This window comes from Pteropus alecto, unplaced genomic scaffold, assembly GCF_000325575.1.
Source record: "Pteropus alecto unplaced genomic scaffold, ASM32557v1 scaffold189, whole genome shotgun sequence".
Taxonomy (NCBI): Eukaryota; Metazoa; Chordata; class Mammalia; order Chiroptera; family Pteropodidae; genus Pteropus; species Pteropus alecto.
In genome coordinates, this window is record NW_006442117.1 from 182,243 (window position 1) to 182,564 (window position 322).

General features: G+C 54.7%; 1 protein-coding gene across 1 annotated transcript in view; it reads right to left on the reverse strand.

Moving 5' to 3' along the window:
- The window catches only part of ABCB10 (ATP binding cassette subfamily B member 10), a gene marked incomplete at its 5' end in the record, with an annotated part of 24,511 nt that overhangs the window by 7,893 nt on the left and 16,296 nt on the right, over positions 1-322 (reverse strand). The gene's annotated exons all lie outside the window — the stretch shown is intronic.

The window sequence follows — 322 nt, forward strand, 5'->3', positions numbered from 1 at the left end:
AAACATCATCGTTCTCTTATCCAGAGCTACGTGGACACGGTGCTGCCCCAGGGGCTGGGAAGGGTGCGCACATCGAGTGTGGGGCGTGGGTGTTACACCCACCAGTGTGAGCATTTTTGCAGCCTGACAACCATGGAACCATGAGGTGCACCCGAAACTAAGGTGTTACGTGTCGATTACACCTCAATGGACAAGGATAGAAAGCAGCAAAACGACGTGTCCTTTGCTCTAAAAGCCACCACAGTCCAGTTAAAAATAAAGTAAGAACCGCAGCGAGGAAGCCCGTTGAGGAGCCGGCTTCCCGCGGAGCCGCGGGGACGAG